Source organism: Mizuhopecten yessoensis, unplaced genomic scaffold (genome assembly GCF_002113885.1).
Source record: "Mizuhopecten yessoensis strain PY_sf001 unplaced genomic scaffold, ASM211388v2 scaffold11013, whole genome shotgun sequence".
Classification (NCBI taxonomy): domain Eukaryota; kingdom Metazoa; phylum Mollusca; class Bivalvia; order Pectinida; family Pectinidae; genus Mizuhopecten; species Mizuhopecten yessoensis.
The window spans coordinates 713,604-736,695 of NW_018408835.1; the positions used below are offsets into that span (position 1 = coordinate 713,604).

At 34.2% G+C, this 23,092-nt stretch overlaps 1 protein-coding gene across 7 annotated transcripts in view; it reads left to right on the plus strand.

Moving 5' to 3' along the window:
* Positions 1 to 23,092, plus strand: part of LOC110464603 (atrial natriuretic peptide receptor 1-like) — a 405,449-nt gene that overhangs the window by 193,305 nt on the left and 189,052 nt on the right. For 3 of the 7 annotated variants that reach the window (XM_021519908.1, XM_021519913.1, XM_021519911.1), the window contains exon 1: positions 20,956 to 21,836. The exons of 1 other annotated variant lie outside the window; for it this stretch is intronic. The gene's annotated coding sequence lies outside the window, so the exon portion shown is untranslated. Of the gene's footprint in view, positions 1 to 9,606; positions 10,651 to 20,955; positions 21,837 to 21,860; positions 22,055 to 23,092 lie in introns of those variants that run through there. 3 more of the 7 variants (XM_021519909.1, XM_021519914.1, XM_021519910.1) reach the window with 3 other exon arrangements.

The window sequence follows — 23,092 nt, forward strand, 5'->3', positions numbered from 1 at the left end:
CCTCGGGCAAACAGTTCCCCAGGGCTTCCCCCTACCTCGGGATGATAGTATTGACTGTTCCCCAAATAGCCATGAAACAATTGTATATTGTTTATCTTGTTTACGAGTAATTGACGCATAAACAATGTTGACGATACTGGGTACAGGTTTATTTACCTATATCTCTGCTAAAAACAACGATTCAATAATAGAGTAGTTGTTAAATTATAACTCGAACGAAAGGTAATAAATTTCGATTATCTTGAGGATCCCCATAACACTACCAAACAAAACCCCGCACGGCTAGACCGATATTCAAACCCAAGACCTCAGATTGTTATATTACGGTATCACTCTAATCGACTGGGCTACCTAGTCAAGAGAAGTGTCCTTGCCCAACAGTCTAGAATTATATCCAAACGGAAGTTCAAGGGAGGTTACTGTATATACAAAAAAAATACATTTCAGTGGGACAGGGATCCTTAATAGTATTCTCGATTTCTTAGGAAGTATTAATACTACGTGTTTATATCATTAACGCGAGTTTGAAGTTTGCTTATGACATATCAAATGAAGACAGGTAATAACAAATTTGTCGTGGCTTATGTTAGAAATTCGAAAATCAATAATGTCTAATAAGCAATGCATTAAAAGCCAACCGATACGTTCTCTGGATGTTTTTATAATTGTTATTATAACCATTACTTTTACTTTTGTAACAAACAAAACCTCATCGCAAACAAGCATGAAATTATTTGATTTTTAATTGTCTGATCATATCTTTCTTTTCTGAATTTGTTTCGTGGTCTATACAATTATTTCACATTTCACTGAATTCTTAGGATTGTCAATATAGACCAATATAATATTGGGGAAAGAACAGACCTGCTGTATCCCTATGCGTGTTACTGATATCATAAGAGGCGACTAATGTGCTGCCCTTACTGAATATGGGGGTTTCTTCTCTCTCTTTGTACACTTGTCGGCGGTATCGTCACAGGTACCAGTCTCCGTATGACCTTTGTTTTTGAGATGACATCAAACTCCAAACACAACTCTGCATAAGATGTTGTAAACACACATTTAAAAAACGTTCGATGGCAGTGTCTTATTTGTTTTTTTCAAATAAATAGTACGAATTTCAAAACAAACTATTAAGCATGCATGACATTAATGATGAAATCATTTAATTTGACTTTTCAGTAGAAAGAATGTTTCATACTAGTGTCATGAGTTCTTGAAATTGCTACAGTGAAACATGTGTTTGATATAAAATCTGGTACGGCACTCAAAAGTGACCGTAGTTTTAAATCTCAGCTCGGTGTGCGTGGTTTAATGTGCTACACAACCATTACTCTAATCGTGTTACAAACTAAGTTCGTGTGAAGCTTATATCGTCAGAACGGTTAACTCTACCACGTGGCCAATGCAGTTCGGAACAGCCACAATTACTTGGAATTATACATATTCGTTTTATCAAATTGTTGACCGTGATAACACACCTTACTTGGAAGTCGTTATTACCTTCACGTGGAAATGTTATTTCGAGTCTAACTTCTTGTTTTTGAGTGATTTGGTGTTGTCAGACAAGAGCCCTGAACACGAGACGTTCGTACGTGCTTGTTTGTGTTCTGGACATCGCTGATACGGTAATTACGTAACAGCTTCCCCCTGTACTAATGGTCATCATTTCCTCCTCAAAGACATCGCGTTCGGTGTGATCTTCTCATATGTGGTATTGTGTTTTCCCCGTGGACGTTAACAGGTAGCCTGCTATTCACTGATGTTAGCTATCAGGACCCTTTGTGATGTGAAGATTGGCAAACTGTGTTTTTGAGCGACACACTGCAAATTTCCTCAGTCACGCCATCACTTTAGAAAATTGGAAAATTTAAAAGTAGGGTAAAAACCAAACCGTGTGATTAGATTTATAACTAATTTTACCTGGAGGGTTAACTCAGCGTTCTCCATCGATCTTTAGAGAAACAGGAATGTAATGTGATTCCCTTCCGTGACGAAGTATATAGCCAACTCATCGGCACATGGATAAACAACGGAAACCCATCAACCAATCATAATCGCTCTTCTATGAAGCCAGTATCAATATCGACTAATCTGTGGAGGCGTTTCAACAGCGTTTAGGAAAGTGTTATAGATCATTACTCTTTGCGGATACTACTGCTATTTCTACTCTAGTGGATATATAAATATATCAAGTTAATTCCAAATTTATAACTGATATATATTTAAATCTTTACACCGTGTAACGAATCTGATAAAATGCTTTTTCTAACTTAATGACCAACAACCAAATAACCGAAGAGCTCATGAAATACAAATACACAGATTTATAAACATGCAGTTTTTGTGAAAGGTAATATTTCGTGGTCATAAAACCGTATCATTTTCAATCAGAATAGAAAATCTCTTGTCAAACCGATAGTTTTTAAACTAACAAACATTAACACTATGAATTGTATCGCCTCCGTTCATCTTTATTTCTTAAAACGTGATAAAACTGCATGATGTGTTTTGAAATATAGGTAGTATTGTGAAGTATTTATTTGTCTAGTCATAAATGCACATTATTTATTAGTTAGATAGCATCCGGTATACGTATATTTACCCACTTATGATTTATGAAACAGTTTTTTCGCAAGCTGTTACAAATAATATTGCAACATGATACAATGATAGGGTGTCTGTTGTTGTAAGTGTATGCCTAGGTGGTTTTCAAAAAGCAATATTTTGTCTACAGGTGCAGATGAAATTCATATTTACCTTTCTATAAGAATTGTGCATGAGTTTGTAGGATAGGAGGGTTGATTTACCTGAAATAAAGCCCGTTGCATGACTAGCGTTGATTGCATATTTCCATGTACCTTCAGGTGTGACGAATAAAAACAAGTTATATATGAAATAACGATCTCGTTAACGCTTATTGAACACTAGCGATGAAAATCAACGAAAAGAATATTCCCTCGTTACCATAGATCTACATGTCCTTCCTTTTATGTTACCCCAGTCATAATGGACACTTCCTTTTATGTCCTAATTGGAACGGCAGTTTGATCTGTATCACCTTGACACAAACCTATTTATATCGTTTGATGACAATTGATGTTAATCACAATTCAGTTCGTTGTTTGTCGAACAAAGATATAAAACATTTGACTACATCGATTGAAACGTGATTCGAACATGTGTAGCGGCCATAGAACTAGGCTGAACGAATTATGTTGCCAACGGTGGTAGCTCAAAAAAAGTCAAACATTTCTTAGAAACTACAAGGATATAATATTGATATATTTTGTTTTCTTTGTAAATATAAAAATTCAATCCAATACATTAAAAGACAAAAAATAATGTTTGTATTAAAACCTAAATAAATATTGTTTAAGAACCAGTCTCAAAACTATGATTTAATTTTTCAATATATTTTATATTTTTACAAATGAATCTGTAAATTATATTTTGCATGCGCATAATCAGTAAAGCATATCAGATATCACCTAATATATGCAAAATTGATTGACACTGTGTTGATTAGATATCATTGAATGTATGTCTTGTGTGTGCGTTGATAAGAACCAAATGTCTGCATCAATTATTAACCCGTCCATATCCATTTCAGATCTAAAGTAGAGATGCACAGTTAGAAACGCTTGATATATAATCAACCCCATGTTATTTTAAATAATAAGATAAATTGCCTTAAGGAACAAGAACTTCTGTATCCCAATGGTGGATGTTCGGATTAACAAAAGAACTAAATTAACGAGAGTTGAATCAATAAAGCAGTACGCTAGTGAAAACAACTTGCTTGTTTGAGCATGCGCGGATGCTAATTTGCTTATGCGTTCTTGAATGTCCTCGTGACCATTGCAATTTCCTGTAATTGCGGATAGGAGGCACAATACTGATTTAAGTTCAAACGACGAAATTTGCTGTAAACGAATGAATATAAAATAACATCGATTTGGACTACGGCAAAACAAATTCAAGATGTTTTCTGACAATTTTTGTTTAAAAATGTAAAATTGAATTGCAGCAAATCAATACATTCTCTTTATTCCTTTTTTGGTGACAAGAAGCAGACAGTTCGAAATCTGATGTAGTTGTCTTTGAAAAGAAAATTTCCTAGAATTAGAGGCTACGGAGACAAATGTCACCACAAACGTTAAAAAAAACTTTTGTTTTAACCGGAAGCTGATTAACTACTGGTAGAAACAGGAAGAACGATAACAAACAATGGTGCTCCGTTTACACGTGAACAACAGGTCATATGTCTTTCAACAAACTGATTACAGTAATTATCGTTTAACGAACCTGGATTTTATAAATGATTTTTTAATTTTGAAGTCACGGCGAGATGCTATCGAACCTGTCATAAATAATAGGCTCTTTACTGATGTATTACTCGATCGGGATTAGTTCAGAAAGATAAAAATACAATTCACTTATCGGTTTTGTTTAACTTTTTGTCTGCCTTTTAGTTTCAATTGCTTTAGGTTAATATCTCAAAGTCAAAACTGTTGGCTGGTATTTTGATTGACCTTAACTGTTAAAAAAGATTATTCAACTCCCAAAAGAAATGTTTTAAATGTGTTATTAGAGATAAAGCCCATTATTGTGAAACCATATCGTATAAGTGTAACAATTTGGCCTATATAATCTGTTACCATGGGAACGCAGCAGATACAAGCTCTAGTAGTCATTTGATCAAAACAGTCTTTGAAGACGTGATATTATGAAAAATATCGGAGAAGATGTCATCTTCCGAAAATGAATACATTTTGTTTCAACTGATACAAACGAATTGTTTAAATCGATAAACGTCGAATTGGATTCAATTTTGAAATTGCATTTACTTCAATATGTGCTATGTCCCTAGCTAATGGGATTGTGAGAAAATCATATTACATGGTTAGATAAGAATATTTTATGACTATTCTTAACAGATGAAAGCGTCATCCTTGTCACTTTGATGCAGTAAATATAGGCTTGAAATTTAGAAAAAAAACTTGAAATGGAACAGACCAAAATGTATTGCTATGGTACAGATATACAAATTATATTTAACTTCCTGAAGTAATACAAATCGTAATACAAACTCGGTAGGGATTCTGCCCTATAAAACTAAATGAATATGCACTGATGCACATATTAATTACATGTTAAAGTCTTGCTTCATAGGTTACAAAGTACTAGGATATTGTAGAGACTATAACTTGGTCACAATTTAATTGAAAGGAAGTGGAAGACATGATCGATATACAGTTTGCTACATTTTTCATTTCTGTTAATGAAAAGTTACTAGATCACATATGAATGTTAAAGCTTATTTATGTATGTCGATTAAGTAAATTCTTATTTATTTGTTAAATATTTAACTATTAAACAAATGTTCTAAGAAACATAAGCTGACATCTATCTGAATTAAAAGTTTCCCTTGTAGTTAAAATTGATATAAGGCAGTGTACCATTAAATGAGACAATCCCTGATATTTGACTAAACTAATTAGTTAAATTGAATAAGTGGTGTGGTTTTTTTCATTTACATTTGTCTGTCCATCATCAAAACAATATTACGCATATTTTAAGTGAAATGAAATAATCAGTTCTCTAAGTGTACCCTAAAAGATATAAGGATATAGAGCTAACATTTCCTTTTTTTGTATGATATGAAGTGTAACTTATGTTTGCTGAGATTTATAACTTAATTGATTTCCTGTACCAGTTTGAACATGTCAAAACTATAATAAGTTGGGTGCTACCAAGTGTTTCATATTACCCATATATATCTGTGAAACACTACAGATACATACAGTTTAAACTTGTTTGTTCATGCAACCTGTGAATTCTATCCCATAATTTTTTTAATTTTGTGTTTTATTTTAAATTATACAGAAGCAGTTGTCTTTTTAACAACAGAGCTTAAATAGTACAATCATCAACTGTCATCAACTGTACCTAACATATGTATAAAATATGATACGTATAAATATTTGTACAGTATAGAATATGGCAATTTGTTTTACAAATCCGTTTGTTACCAATAACCTTTGGTAAATAGTAGCTAAAACACATAACATTGTATATCAATAATAATTGATAGCAAATAAAAAAATGGGGTAACAAATATTACTATTACATGGCATCAATAAATGTTACATTATCATAATTGATAAAAAAAAATCATCGCCCGAATTTTGTATTTTGTTTATCATAGTTTTAAATTCATCTTTACATTTAAGATTTCACAACCGAAAACGCTCTGACAGAGTTTAAAATATCTCGACTCTGTGTACAATTCGAACTCTGTTTTAATTAATATATCGCTGATTGAAAGAGATACTCTGTGTTGAAATCGCAATTTTGTAAAATATCCTGTCGATACATTCAAATCACAGCGAGACTGTCTTGTCATAGATGTAGCTGGTCTAAGCGGTATCGATTGACCTTTTCCTGACTAAGCTGTTGTTATGACTATATATATCACTTCTCTGCTCAATATCTTTAACACGTAGTATTATTGTGTATCAATTTATTTTAAATCGGGAATGTACTCAATTGTATATGCTAACTGAACGGACGTTGACACTATACCTGCCTGAGAAAGCTACCTAGTAATAATCCAAAAGTCACGACGTTATCTAAAATGAGGAGATTTCACGTATTACTGTTACACGTGTCATTAGAAACACAATATACGTAACGTTAATGACTGGTTTTAGGTTCAAGTTTGTTATTTGTCAGTATGTTGCCATAGTAACCTATTAGCATAAAGTTGTTTCCGTGCTGTGTGTATGGATATGCATACCTTGTCAGCACAACGCTGATAATTGCTGTGCAATATCTATGTGTTTGTATATGAAAGCCTGTATATGAATGAGGTGATCTTTGCTATTCATATGGAAAATGTGTCTAGTTAACAACCTGTTCGTTCACTGATCATCAGCAGCGCTTCTTCGGGCGGTAGTATCTTTTTTCAAGTGTACAACAAACAGTTGAGACTGGCTTAGATATATTACATATAAATATCGCCTGGTAATAACGACCAATTCTCCTAAATACTACTTTGATATAAGCATCGGTTAAGGAAGTCCTAAATTATTGCTAGTGTTCTGGTAACTACCTGTTCATAACGTCAACCTGTCTATAAGTACTTCCTTGATACAATAAGTGGTTGAGGAAATCCCAAAATATTGATATTGTTTCTGGTAAATACCTGTTTATAACAACCGCCTGTTCGAAGCTGTTATATCTTCTCTGTTCAAGTTTTTTACAAAATGTGATTGTAGAAAATGCACGGAGGTAAACAACATCATCCAAATTCTTTCTTTGTGATATTAAACATATTAATCGGTAATATTCTACTTCATACACTGTAGAACACATAACACTACAGTGCTAACCTTAACTATGTCTTCATGAAAACAAAAGGAAAAGATTAATGGGTAGCTTCCTGTTGTCATTCTTACAATTAGACGTTATTTCCTGTCGTCTTATTTGTAAATACTTCCATCTCAGTTTTTGATTCGATTGCCATCTTATTAAGTCCTTAATTACACCTCCTTATCATATACCAACAACCTGCTAGTCATGGACTAGCTGTGGGCTGTGTGTAATCCTGAGTATTGATTAGTTATCCGGTGTCGTTAATGACGTGAGGAGCTGAATGATTAATGTATCTGAGTAGGCTATAGGTAGCAAGGTCATTTTTGAACATAACCAATGGTTATTTCATAAATTCATTATTTCACTGGCGAAACACAAAAACATCGTGAAAAAGCATAATGTTGTGTTGTGCAACCACACGCGGGTGTTTGTAAGGTAGCAGATTTAATTCAGTATATTGATGATATAACGGTTAAGTTATACGATTCGTTCATATGCATTCTGCTCACGACGCAGCTTGTATATTAAATTATTATGTGTATATAGTCTATCAATAGAGAGCAATACAAGTGTTTGCATCAGATGTACATCCCGTTGTGTGTCGTAACACCATATCTCTTGTCTTGCCGGGTAGATATAATTTAAAATATTCACATCATTGATTCGTAAGTGATACGAAAAGAAGGCTTACTGAATGCATTTCACATGAATAGGCGAATTTTATCACAGAAACTAATATAAGCTATCATGAAAAACCTACATACCTTCATACTATTCGTCTAGTTGATTAACTATCAATAAAGATATTCAAATATTTTGTTCTGCCTGCAGTTCATAAAAAGAGCTTATTAAAATGAATTAGCATAAGTAGGCGAAATAACTGATAACAATATGTAAAAACACGACAGCTGATACCTACAAATAAAACGTAGATTTAACATTGATCAAACACTGTAGCTACTGACCACTACTGACCACTTCAAACCACCATTGACCACGTTTAAACCACTGCTGACCACTATTGACCACTACTAACTACTTTTGACCGCTACTAAGCACTATTAACCACTACTAACCACTATTATTAAATACTGACCACGATCTTTTATGTTTTACCACACACCGAGAATAGCTAATTCTTCACTGCAATTCTCACAATCATATACAATATATAAGAACTTAGTTTAAAATGTCACAGACATAGATTTCATATAAGTGTTAATGTAATTTAAAATTAATTTGCTAGAATATCATTATTCGTCAACATGTGGATATCATAGAACGGAAAAATCAGGAGGATACGAATACCGTCCATAATATAGCAAGATTACTGGACACCAATGGGACAGGAACGCATTGTATTACCAGATTGTAAGCGTTGTTAATCAGACGCTAAGAACAATGTGACATATCTATAATGAAGGATCAACGTTATCAGAAATAAGCATGGCTACTTGAGGAGGAATGTAAACACAACGAGACAAGGGTTACTCGTCTTTGGAATGTGTATAGGAAATTATGTAACAAACGGTACTTTCAGTGAATGGCTAACACATGTGATTGGGTGCGAAAATGTGATGACGCATGGATATTAAACGCATTTTAATGCATCCCACAATATTTAGGAGGACCAGTAACTGATCATATCATATGACATTTGGTTGTTGTTGTTTCTAATTGGGAGCTCTGACGTATGCTATGACAATTTTGCCATGATGAATTTTGACCCATGATCTTGTGTACGAGCGGACTAGTACTCTATAATGGTATTTTGTACCACAAAGAGGTGTTGTTACAGGTATTGGGATTTTGAGCGGGGAGTTCAAAGGTTCTATGCATGCTCCAGTTTCAAGTTGAAACTGTTTTTATGACAACTTGATCGTGACCTGTGGCACGTTTAAAAGTCCACGTGATACACAGTGACATGTGACGCGAACCAGGGAGTCGTTTTCTACATATTGAAAAATTAAACTATGCAAGTTTAAATTAGTACATGAACGTAACCTTCAACTGGATACTTCCATGCTTTGGATACAGCGCCAAACCATTTTGTTCTATTAATTTGAAGATTCAGTGAGGAGGACATTCCTTTGGATATATTTTCAAGTCTACATCGAACTTTGTGCTGTGTATATAATTGTTAATTTCTATCCTTTAGAACGTGTTCGCCTTCGAACAGAATATTTCATGAAACTTTATATATGGTTATATATCAAAGGAACTCACTTGGACCATTGGTATATTATTATGATGTACCAGAACTGTCCAATGTGTGTGTAGTTCATCTTCCTTTATTAGATAACTAGGAACATATATAAAACAGAAAAGCTCACGGTGTAAGCACACAAGCTTGCGTATACCCATTATTCACTCAATACGAAACTCATATTTACTGTCCTATTTTAATTGGAACAGACTGCAAGAATCACATTTTAGTGGCAGCACTGATTGTAGTAACATACCGTTGAATGGATATTAGCCTATAGACTGACCGAATTAAAAAGAAGGTCGACCGCACTACCAAGTTTACTGATGTAAACACTCTCTACTGCATCTTAACACGTTATAGCTGAGGTAGTAACTATGTAGTGCTTTGATTTGTCGGATGACCTTTAATGTTAAGGGAAGTAACTTGTGTAAGACAGTCGAATCTTAATGTGTGAATTAGCAAAGCATCGAATGGCACTTGAGAGTCGTGTAATGTACGTGTGTAACGCCCCCTGGACTGAATTAATGCGCGTGTAGACAGCGTGCAGTGCGCGCTGTCATCAACAGATGAGGAGAGTTGGTACTTGTATTTGTCATTGTGAATGTTGGATCGTTTTACAAGTGGTGTGATTGACCCTGTTATAGTGCCTACATAAAGGATTGCCACATTACACCTATCATACTCTCTACGACGTGGTAATGATCCAAAACCGTATTGATTTGTGCAATAAAAAATTGATCAACCGTAACAAAGAACCATTGAGTGCTTACCGGAGGAAGACGATTCTGATTTCATCACAGTTATGTGAAACACACCGGACCGCGAAATCCTGAAATGTGAATCTAACGAACTCAAATTTGAATGAAAGCGTTTCTTAGACTAAGGATTCGTGAGGAAATATATATTCCATATGCCAGTTTCTTCTCAACAAGTGGCGTTAGTTCAATGTATGAAGGAATACGCTATATAGTGCTACAAGTGTGAAATGATTGACCTATATGGATTTAAAATACAGAAACAAAACCCGGATGTGATACGTTGAAATTCAAGGCGATTAAACGGTAGTATTTTTCTTTCTTATTACATCATTTAAGAATTACAAATGCAATAATAAGAATTCGTAAAATTTATTTTCATTTTTTTCCACATGCGTCGTTGTTTTGTCGGGTATAATGATAGATTCCAATCCAGATATTTCATACAGTTATGGTCTTAAAATAACGTCAAATATTTCAACTATTTCTAAAATTTGACACTGATTGAAATGCATTAAAAGTATGTGAGGATTTGACGTAATGTATAAACATGGTAATGATATTGTAATTAACGAATACATCAACAGTTTTAAATACAATGTCGATTAGTTTCGAAGGTTATATCCGAAACATATGAAGTTTTGAAATTTAACATAATGCAATTATATCGTTTTAATCACGCAAAACGATGGTCAAAATGTCTTTAATATGTTAAATGTCTTACTCAATGTACAAAAAAACTAATCTGCGCGTTATATTACTGAAGTCGTTTTGTTGAAATTTCAAATAAAATCAATCGTTTTACCCAAATGAACAAAAAATACGAATTAAGCAACCAAAGTTAGATTTAATAAAAAAAAAAAAAGGTATCGATTAATTTGACATGTGATAGCCCTGGCGTTGGTAAGATTTAATTGTATGATCAGATGACATTTTGAATTTGTAAAATCTGACAAAATATACAACATTGACACAAGCCAAATTTAATGTTAGTTTTAGATGGATTATCGATTAAAGAAAGGCTTAAACACAAACTCACTTTTCCGGATTAAATCGGAATTTAATGTTGCCAACTGACCGACCATTGTTAATAGCAATGCACTGTGTCACATTAACGTATATAAACATGGGTCATGTCACGACACTTAATTTGATAGTTGATACGTACTTCATGAGCACAGAGGTAACACACATTCTGTCAACAGGGTGTAGTGGTTTCGTTAACACTGTGCTGTTCCACATCATAATGTAAACAGAAATCTGATCCACGCTTATCTATAATTATGAAAGCTTCGGTAAACTAGTCCCTGGCACGAGTCATAAATTACGAGCGTGTTAATAATCGTATTCTCGAAACCTGGTACAAACCGTGTAAAATAATGGTTTTAAACAACAGGTTGTTAAAAACAAATGAACTATAAGGTGTTACTTATTTATTCAGTTTTTTGGGGTAGAGTAGGCCTTGTGCATCCCGCCGCATGATCGTAAAAGGCGACTAATGTGGGGACCATTTGTGACCTCTGTCTTATTTTTCGGTGGTGTCTTACCAGCCAACCGTCTTCATATGACCTTACATGTTGCAAGGACACAAACCCTGCAAAAATAAGGACTTTGCTATCGTAGACTATTTGTCTCACAATAACACCATAAAGCAAATATCTCACCGAAGCTATAAAGAGGACACAACAAAAGGCAATCATTTTACCATAACTCTAATTGCACACAACATATAGCAATTGTCTGATATTACCTCATAAAGCACACAATGTTTACATATGTCGATGAGTGTTTTATCAAGCCGTTATTTATAGATATCTTGATTGTATTACTTTAAATATAAAATACTAACTAAAACATCGTTAACTTTAGCAATAATGCAATATGCAATTGACATACTACCGAAGCAGTATCACAATACCTCGAACAACAGGCATTGATTTACGGTGAATCGCAGTGTTTTCCTAGATCCTCTAATGGAGTACAGAACCGTGATTTCCTTAACGCCGTGTTTTGTTCAGCGATAGTGATGAAGGAAGCATAAAACGTCAGCTCATAGAGATAGTAGGTGATTTACCTGACAAGCTTCGAGTAATTACACTATGATACATCCACCTAACTAAACCATTAATTGAAGGAACATAGGTTGGTGCTCTGTCGAAATATCTGTCGGTGTTTTCTCTAGATCTCTGTTGGTATTCTCTCTCGAGCTCTGTTGGTGTTCACTCTAGATATCTGTTGGTATTCTCTCGAAATCTCTGTTGGTGTTCTCTTTAGATCTCTGTTGGTATTCTCTCTATATCTCTGTTGGTGTTCTCTCTTGATATCTGTTGGTATTCTCTCGAAATCTCTGTTGGTGTTCTCTTTAGATCTCTGTTGGTATTCACTCTATATCTCTGTTGGTGTTCTCTCTTGATATCTGTTGGTATTCTCTCGAAATCTCTGTTGGCGTTCTCTCTAGATCTCTGTTGGTATTCTCTCTAGATCTCTGTTGGTGTTCTCTCTTGATATCTGTTGGGATTCTCTCGAAATCTCTGTTGGTGTTCTCTCTAGATCTCTGTTGGTATTCTCTCTAGATCTCTGTTGGTGTTCTCTCTTTATATCTGTTGGTATTCTCTCGAAATCTCTGTTGGCGTTCTCTCTAGATCTCTGTTGGTATTCTCTCTAGATCTCTGTTGGTGTTCTCTCTTGATATCTGTTGGGATTCTCTCGAAATCTCTGTTGGTGTTCTCTCTAGCTATATGTTGGTGTTCTCTCTTGATATATCTTGGTATCCTCTCGAAATCTATGTTAGTGTTCTCTCTAGATATATGTTGGTGTTCTCTTTAGATCTATGTCGATGTTCTCTCTAGATCTCTGTCGATATTATTTCTAGATCTCTATTGGTATTCTCTCGAAATCTCTGTTAGTGTTCTCTCTAGATATATGTTGGTGTTCTCTTTAGATCTATGTCGATGTTCTCTCTAGATCTCTGTCGATATTATTTCTAGATCTCTATTTGTATTCTCTCGAAATCTCTGTTGGTGTTCTCTCTAGCTATATGTTGGTGTTCTCTCTTGATATATCTTGGTATACTCTAGAAATCTCTGTTAGTGTTCTCTCTAGATATATGTTGGTGTTCTCTTTAGATCTATGTCGATGTTCTCTCTAGATCTCTGTCGATATTATTTCTAGATCTCTATTGGTATTCTCTCGAAATCTCTGTTGGTGTTCTCTCTAGATCTCTGTTGGTATTCTCTCTAGATCTCTGTTGGTGTTCTCTCTTGATATCTGTTGGTATTCTCTCGAAATCTCTGTTGGTGTTCTCTCTAGATATATGTTGGTGTTCTCTCTTGATATATCTTGGTATACTCTCGAAATCTATGTTAGTGTTCTCTCTAGATATATGTTGGTGTTCTCTTTGGATCTATGTCGATGTTCTCTCTAGATCTCTGTCGATATTATTTCTAGATCTCTATTGGTATTCTCTCGAAATCTCTGTTAGTGTTCTCTCTAGATATATGTTGGTATTATCTAGAAATCTCTGTTTGTGTTCTCTCTAGATCTCTGTCGGTATTCATTTTAGATATATGTTGGTATTCTCTCTTGCTCCTGTGTTGATAATCTCTTTATATCCATGTTGGTATTCTTTCTACATCTTGGTTGATATTATCTTTAGTTATATGTTGGGGTTATCTCTAGATTTAGGTCGATATTCTCTCTAGATTTGCATTGATATTCTCTCTAGATCAACATTGATATCATATCTAGATCTACATTGATATTATATCTAGATCTACATTGATATTATATCTATATCAACATTGGTATTATATCTATATCTACATTGATATTCTATCTAGATCTACATTGGTATTCTCTCTAGATATACGTTGATATTATATCTATATCAACATTGATATTCTCTCTAGATTAACATTGATAGTCTATCTAGATCAACATTGCTATTTTCTTTAGATCTTAATTGATATTCTCTCTATGGTATATCTAGATATATATTGAAATTCTCTCTAGATCAACGTTGTTATTCTCTCTAAACATAGTACATGTACTAAATCGACAGCAGTGTCATTAACATTACTTATTATGTTAAAGGGGGAACCCGTTATGAATAAAGATGAATTACTATTGCAAAATAAAAGTGATGAAGAATTTCAAAACGTTTTTATTGGTCTTAATCTTATTTGAACTTTAATCGGGCGAGAAATGACCCTTATATATGACGTCATACGAAATGCATATTTATTTTCATAACGACGTCATACTTTTTCCGTCCGGAAACAGAAAACTTGATAAATATCTGGATTTATTGTTACGGTATGAACTATGATATGAAACAGATTCTCAAGTCGTCATGGTTAAATAAGCAGCAAGGACTTGGCCAATTATATGTATTTAAACAGGGTCATTGGTATTATAAACAGAATAACAAGTTCAAAACCGTTGGCAAACATGTGTATTATATTACATTTAACACAAGAAATCTATTGCCGAGGATTATCTTCTCAAAATCTGGAACAATATGGCCGATATTTGTGTAAGCCAAAATGGTAAATACTCATTTCACTGTTAGATTTACAAGTTAAAATTGTTTAAGTGTTAATAAAACCACCAGTCTTAGATTTTACTGACAATTATGCATATAGCAAGACGGATAACATCTTTTGAGAATAGCATTACTGTCATGCATTTGTAAACTAAAGCCCTGAATTTCCATAGTATGGTTAGCTTTACGACTTGTTAACGCAAAATATTCAAGACTTGAAAGGAAGATGGTTTTTATAGCTATAATGTTTAACATTAACCAATCTTTTCGGCACTGTTTACTTTTATTACTAAGATAATCAACCTTTCATAAATATGATTACAAGATAAGAAACCCGTTTGTTATGGGACACTAAAGCTAATGAAAAACCCCTTAAAACCATCACCGAGAAAGTCTTAAAATCATTCAATTAAAATCCTTGGCTTCTACGAGGATTTAAAACCCCAAACAAGCAAACAAGTTAAAAAAAACTATCAGTTTGCAAAACTTAAAACATTCAAATCAGTAATATAGCTCTCCCCGTGACATTTATGCAAATGCATACAATGATGAAGAATGCAAGAAAATATGTGATTGTATCTTGTTATTTACGCATTATTGCTTCAAAATAATATCGAAGCATTTGGTAAGACAATAAAAACGGATTCAGAATTCAGCAAACTGATTAAGTGAATTCATTTTCTTAATTGCATTTATATGTCAAAACAAATAACAAGATAATAAACTTCAAAACGCAGATTATTAAAAGGATTAAGAATTTAGCAAACTTAGTTAATGAATTCGTTTTCTGAATTGTAGATTAACTCGAAACGAAGATGATAAAAAAGGTTTCAGCAGTGAGCAAACTTATTATGTGAAATCGTGTTCCTAATTGCAGTTTCATGTCAAAAAACGAATATGCATCTTGTGATATAACTCGACAAATGTTAGTCTCATCAACAATCCCTACTCAATTATTTTAAGATGGTGTTAAGATTGTGTCAGACAAAAGCTGCCACCAGCGTAGAACGACAAATATGTGCCCACACGCACATTGAGTATCAACCGTATTTGAAAGATCTAGACCACACGACCGGCCCTAGCTTGCAGTTTATTTTTTTAAAGTTAGATAAAAAGTAACATAGTAAACGTACGGAGACTAAAATCTCATTTTATTTATTGATTACACTGGAAATTAATTATTAAAACGTGCAAAAATTAGCACATCCGATACTTAATGGGTATTTTATTTTATGTTTATTCAGTATTCACAGTCATGCATAAAAACACATCAGTTAATTGATTACGCCGAGGCCTTGTTGACATTTCCGAACACATTGACACTTAAAACCTCGAGTACACAGGGATACCTAATCGCGCATGAACACATCAGAACTACCTACGCTTGCGTATTGATATGTAAACAGGTGCTAAAATCAGGTTGGCGTCACTGATAAATTGGATTTTAGCATGACAAATTTCCTGATTTTAGTTCGGTTTCGAAATATGCTGATGGATGTGAATTGCATCGGTTGGTAGAATTGATGTTAGCGTTGTCAGGTTCATACATAATGACTGCAGATCATTTTCCTGTCTAGTTACACACAAAATATAGACAACATTAGTTATGTTAAGCTGACTAAATTACGGCTACTGTATCTTAGCTAAGATAGTCACAATTAAATGCATTCCTTGAAATACTGTATACATACACCGGTAAATATTCACCAAGTCAAATTTTCGATCTGTATTCGTGGAATTTTAATTTTCGCTTTCCACATTTAATTATTATTAATAGTTTATTGTGTGCTTATTTTCACAGTTGTGATAAATTCGGTCTTATTAAGGAGGGCGCAAAGAGGCGAAAGTTAAACTGCGGCGAAAATTTCCCGGCATACAGTATATTGTTGAAATATACTTTTCGCCTTTGGATACTGGTCCATCTTATAGTTTCATGTTGTCTCTGGTGTGCCTTGTCGTTACTGTGGTGAACCGTATCCAGTTAGTTTGACCCTATAGTATAGTTTGTCATTATATTTTTGTTAATGATGTAGGTTAGTGTTTCCTTAGGCGTTGTGTCTGTAGCTTATTTATTCCATATTTGATTCACGATGTCGTTCCGTTAGTTTTTATTTACTCTGTGCCTGCTGTTGCCTGACTCTCTCCGTGTTTACCGGCGCTAAGGGGAACGCCTTTATATATTGTTACTATAACTGATATAACAAGCCCGTTGTTACAATGCCAGTCGCTATGTTAGGGATCACAATGGACCAATAGATCTACCATGCATTTGCCTCGTGGCTAGTCGTGGTATATGTTCTCTATCTCTGCTTGTGTAGACGTCTCTTTTACGGCTTCTGATATATGTTGTACAAAATGTGTGTATATAATGTAGTTAGTGTAGATACATCCTTGAAATACCCTTTTTGTGTTTTTGGTTGGTAAAAATGCAAAAAAAATATTTATTGAACATCATTATGTAGGGATGTTTAATTTGCCACGTAGCTGGTCGTGGTTTATCTGTTCTCCGTGTCTGCTTCTGTTTGTGTAGGTATGGTGTCTCTCTTACTTCCGATGCCTTTCGTATAATATGTGTGTATATAATGTAGTTAGTGAAAATACATCCTTGAACATTCTTTTTTTGAGTTTTTAGTTTGTAATTGCAAAACATATTTATTGTAATGTTACATATTAGGATGTTTCATTTGCCTCGTGGCCTGTCATGGTATATGTATAGGTATGGTGTCTCTCTTACTTCTGATGCCTTTTGTAAATATTTGTTGATAATGTAGGTAGTGATAAAATATCATTGAAACAGTCTTTTGGTGTTTTAAGTTTGTAAAATGCAAAAATAAAAGAATACTTGAACATTACCAAGAACTCATTATTGAACTCATGTTAGATATAGGGATATCGATAAAAAAAAGTTGTGATGTCCATTGCCAGGAAAAGATGCTTTGATGCCTCAAATATATTACCATATAGCATATTTGTGTCTCCGGCGATTACAACACATTTCAACTGGGTCTTATATCGTTTGTGTCAGACATGCACGTACTCCTTTATTCTGCAATAGAAATAACACGTGCCTCGTGTTACTCAAGAAACGCTTACCCTTGAGGTACACCTGGAGATTCGCCTTCGTTGTGTTGGTTCATGATATTTCATTACTTTAATTATTAATTGATATGTTGTTCCCGCGGCCATAGCTATATATTCATATCAAACATGTAATTCCTATTTGGTCCTTGTGTCTGGTTTAGTTTGATTATATTAGGTTAAGCGTAGTTTTGGTACCTAGGTCAAGGTCATCATCAAAGAACGTACATCCATGATATAATGTATGCGTGAATGTGTTTAATATGTGCTGGCGGCGATATGCGATGGTCCCTGTGTGCTCCAATTAGATGGAGCACAATCTCTCGTTTTGCAATTAATAGCGTTGATTCTAGTTGTGCTATATATACGAGTAATTTAGAGACATAAGTCTGATGTATAAGACATACGACGGTGTAAAGTAAATAGGTAGTATACGATATTAGGTGAAGTGTCCTATGTGTTATCCAGCTTGTGTTCACGGAAGTGATAATCAAATACACATAGAGGTCAATGTACGTTGTAAATAGGGCTCACAATGGCAGATAAAGAACACGGCACCAAGGCGTTGGACGTGGTCAATAAGCGGTGATAATGTCACACATCCAAACGATATTCTGTAGTTACAAAGCCAATTATTACGATTCTGGTCTATCAATGTACACACATTTAATTACTAACGGTAACACATTATTATTTGATTGTTAATCAAAACTTATTGGAATTTGAGTCGAGTGTCCTTCAGTACAGTGTCTCTGATGAAAAGCCTCGTCAATAAGACAGAAGGTAAAACGTCGATTGTTAATTAATTTTGTGGTGCCAGGGTAAATATTGGTTGAAGCAGTTCATTATATTTAATCAATTGTTTTTATAGTTAGATAATTGCTCCTTGGGAATAACCGTTCTTTTTTTTATGGTTTGTCTCTTATTTCATCCTCTCAGTCGGTGTTAACTCTCATTGCATCAATGGTTAGCTCACGACCAGAACACGGTGCTCGTTTGGCGTGTCACACCATCACACTCACGTTATACCATGAACCAAAAGCGCTTACTCTTCAGGAACACCTGGTCTTACATTCTTCTGGTATTTTCACAACTGGCTCCATGTAATAAGCTTTCTTTCGTTAAATACAAGGTGCCCCGGTGGCGTGTCACAATACCGTATTCAGGTTATACCATGAACCAAAAGCGCTTACCATTCAGGAACACATGGTCTTACATTCTTCTTGTATTTTCACAACTGGCTCCATGTAATAAGCTTTCTTTCGTTAAATACAAGGTGCCCCGGTGGCGTGTCACAATACCGTATTCGGGTTATACCATGAACCAAAAGCGCTTACTCTTCAGGAACACATGGTGTTACATTCTTCTTGTATTTTCACAACGGGCTCCATGTAAAAAGCTTTCTTTCGTTCAATACAAGGTGCCCTGGTGGCGTGTTACAATACCGTATTCAGGTTATACCATGAAGCAAAAGACGCTTACTCTTCAGGAACACCTGGTCTTACATTATTCTTCTACTTTTGCAACAGTCTCTATGTAAAGCATTTTTGTTCATATTTTGCCGTAATTTATATTAATGTTAAGTTCTAATGACGGCCTTGTTGACCCTACGGAATTTTCTTTTTTGTCTCTCTGTTCATTTAATGTGAAATCACACTTAAAAGAGTCGTTTTGTGGTACCATCTTCGGTAGATTTAATAGTCATCGTATGATCCTATAACAAACAAGCAATAACTGTAGGCTATATTAGCACCAGTTGATGTGTTGCAGATGTAAATCAATATAATCAATGAAACAATAACGATATCTTCAGTACACATACAATATGGTCTCGTATACTGTCACCATAGTGTAAAGTAGATCTCTTTGAGACATATGGTTTTATACAGGACATTAAACTAAGCAGATGGATATATGTGTTTTCAAAGCACACATTTGTTTTAGTATATAATTAAAAAAAACACCAGCTGTTCCACACTTTTTACAATCAAATCCTGCTAGGTCTTTTTATTGGATATGTATTTTTTCATGCATGAATGTTAAGATTTGATTTAATAAAACAAAGTATAGGTTAGCCTCAGGAAAGAAGGACGAATCCGAAAATCAAGGTCGGTAATGAATATGAAGCAAGTGTAATATATCTTTGTAATTGAGGGAAAGAAACAGGTCGCACACGATGTTAAATACAATTAATAAACCTTTATTCACGTGTCATACATGATTGACAATAGTATTTCGATTGGTACTAATTTATCACAGAAAACTAATGCATATCATATATGATAGATACTATGAAAAAACGTTTCAAAATTTCTTTATTACGTGTTATCAATAAATAGCTTGTTTACGGATTGAGCATTATCACAGATTATAGTAAAAAAAATGCTAAATAAACCGTAAGATTTAATATACATCATAAGTTATTGAAACTTTATACATATATAGGCAGTGTGTATTGGAGTATGCATCTGTATCCCCCATTCAAAATCTTATGAGATAAATGTGTAAACATGTATACAATCGAGATAGGGTGTGATTTTGTCTATTTCAGGAAGTAGTGCTATTCATAACGGGAAACAGATTCAACTCATTGAATAAAATAATATAAAGGATAAAATTTAAATTTGAATCGACGTGACGATAAGCAATAAATAAGGCTTTTGATGACATGAGTGAAGTACAGTTCGCTGTAGCGCATCTAAGTGGTTTAACGTCGCGATCAACCACAGCATACAACTAAATATTGGTTTATAAAGGAAAAATATTTAAATAACTTTCTTTCACGATAATGCGAGCTGTGTGTACACAGTAAAATGTACGGAGTGAAATCAGCTGTAAGGATTTGCCTCGAGTCGTCGTTTCTGAGACATATTGCACTCTTACAGAGCTTTGTTATCTTAATTTAAATATATTTTTCTTTGAAGATATCCCGATAATGATACTTTTTTTCATACTTATTTTCTAATTCTGAGTTAAATGAATACAAACAAGCCGTTCTTTATCTTTTAAATAAAATTATTTGTTGATAAACATATTGCCTCGTTGACAATCCGTTCTATGCTAAGCGCCAGGGCTCGCTGACAGCGAAGTATTGGACCGTGCGAGTATTACCTTACATCTCTCCAATGAAACTCGTCTCCTCACAATGCTAACACGATTGTCGTGAGATGGGTGGAATACGTTCCGTATAGTTCTGCTAGGATCTCGCTGGTGGATGGTCTTAAGGTTGGTTTTGCACTCTTTGTAATTACGCCAGTGATGGACGAGGCTAAGTAACCCCAACACAAGACGACGCCGAGGAGCGTATCACAGAGCAAAATTTAAAGTATACCAGGAATTTTGTCGACGCAAGTGTTGCACATGACTACGCGATATATATAACACTATTTACAATATTTGACTAAAGAAGATGTCTTTTTAAATATAAAACCGACAGAATTTCGTTGGACGTGATTTTGTAACCGATGCGGAGTTAACAATGTAAAGTAGAGTTATTTAAAGACCCGAGTGTAGACAGCAGTGACAGATGTGGTATTAGTCGCGTCATTATTACTTGGACAAGTAACGATATGTATATCATATCGAGCGCTGATGGATATTCCGGAGAGTTCATCATAAATATGGTATGTCCTTGGAAATCATAGGATTTATCTCTGTAACTTTAACAAAATCGTCACTATACGACAAAGTATCGGGTGCAATGCTATTTCTACCTTGATCATTAACATGTCGTAATGTAATGCTGAGAAATAGATCTAGAATTACAGGATTAACGTTTCTCCTGGATTAAAAACAATGTCGGATTACGTCTTTACCGAGAAATTAGTAAATAAATATAACCTACCTGACGAAGTGAGGTTACATACTCGAGGTGAGTAAACCGTAGACACGGGCTATTCAGAGGGACATATTGAATGTATCACGTTACGTTAAGGATGTGTAGGGTTTCAGAATAGTTGACAGGTGAATGTCGAGTTTGTAATCACGGCTAGTGAAACTCATTTTTATCCAGAGAGCACAGGTACATTTGTAAGCATTGCATAGGGATGTGTCACTGCATCGGATTTGTATCACAGGTACAAAATACAGGTATGTTATAACAGGTTATCAATGCATAGTGTAGGTGATGTAACAGGTAAATAATCTCGTGTATCGATATAACAACCATAGGTAATCAGTACAAAACACAGGTGTGTTATAGGTAATTAGTACAAAACACAGGTGTGTTATAGGTAATCAGTACAAAATACAGGTGTGTTATAAGTTATCAGTACAAAATACGTGTATATTATAGGTAATCAGTAAAAGAACAGGTGTGTTATAGGTAATCAGATTTAAAACACTGGTGTATTTACATGTAATCATTACAAAATACAGATGTGTTTACGTGTAATCATTACACAATACAGGTGTGTTATAGGTAATCAGTACAAAATACAGGTGTTTTGCATGTAATTGGTACAAAATAAAAGTATGTTCTAGAGTATCAGTACGATATACAGATATGTTATGGTAATCATTACAAAGTTAAGGTACATGTATACTATTAAAAGTAATCAATGCATAGTACCTGTATGACTAATCTGCACTTAAAACATAAAAGTAGTACATGTAGTTAATCAAATTTTTAATACAGGAATTGTCACCTTCACATAGAAATATCCAACTTCTTATGTAGAAACAAAAATCTAGGGTTCATATTTTTGACTGAACATTTCCAGTTAATTAATTTTGATAGCAATTAAAAATCAAGTATTTTACATGTGGTCGAATAAAGATGCATTCATTATATAAGTAGCAATATAAACCTGATGAAAAATGCGGAAAATCCCGTATGAAAAAGGGACTCGAAAGAAAACAACAACAAGAAGTTTTGTTCGTTTTTCAACCTAAATACATTTAAGAACTTACACAAAATTAAAATTGATTGATGAAAAATAGTTTTGCATTAAGAAATGTTAAATGGTCGTATCCGCGATCCCATGGTTACGAGTCGTTGGTTAGCAGTGATGTAAAGCTGTCTAAGTACAGAAACCCATAACAACAATAAATTGAGGTTCCGATACTTTGTTACAAATTAAAAGTTAATAACCGAAATAACTTAAAATCTTTATATTCAGTTAACTG